This window comes from Penaeus monodon, chromosome 23 (assembly GCF_015228065.2).
Source record: "Penaeus monodon isolate SGIC_2016 chromosome 23, NSTDA_Pmon_1, whole genome shotgun sequence".
Classification (NCBI taxonomy): domain Eukaryota; kingdom Metazoa; phylum Arthropoda; class Malacostraca; order Decapoda; family Penaeidae; genus Penaeus; species Penaeus monodon.
Window position 1 is genome coordinate 36,846,292 of NC_051408.1, and position 341 is coordinate 36,846,632.

Sequence of the window (341 nt, forward strand, 5' to 3'; positions counted from 1 at the left end):
TTACATCCAACCCTCACACACAGAAATCAAACAATAATCAACAAGAGCAACTCAAGCCCGGATACACAGCTTTGACAGGCTTAAGCCATGCCACCTGTGTTCAAATGCCAACACACGGTATAGGTCACTTGAGAAGGAGGAGGCGGGGCCGTGTGCTGAGTGTACGAGAGAGTGTATAGGGAGTCTCATTTTCCTGGGTTCGTTGCGTGAGGGAATGAGGGTAATGCATGCAACGAGAACGGATACGTTGCTAAAGATAAAGACGAGTCAGCTAGGCCATGCGAGCACATATTTACCGTTGAATAAACACGAATATCTTGTCTTGGGAGAAAATGAGGCTA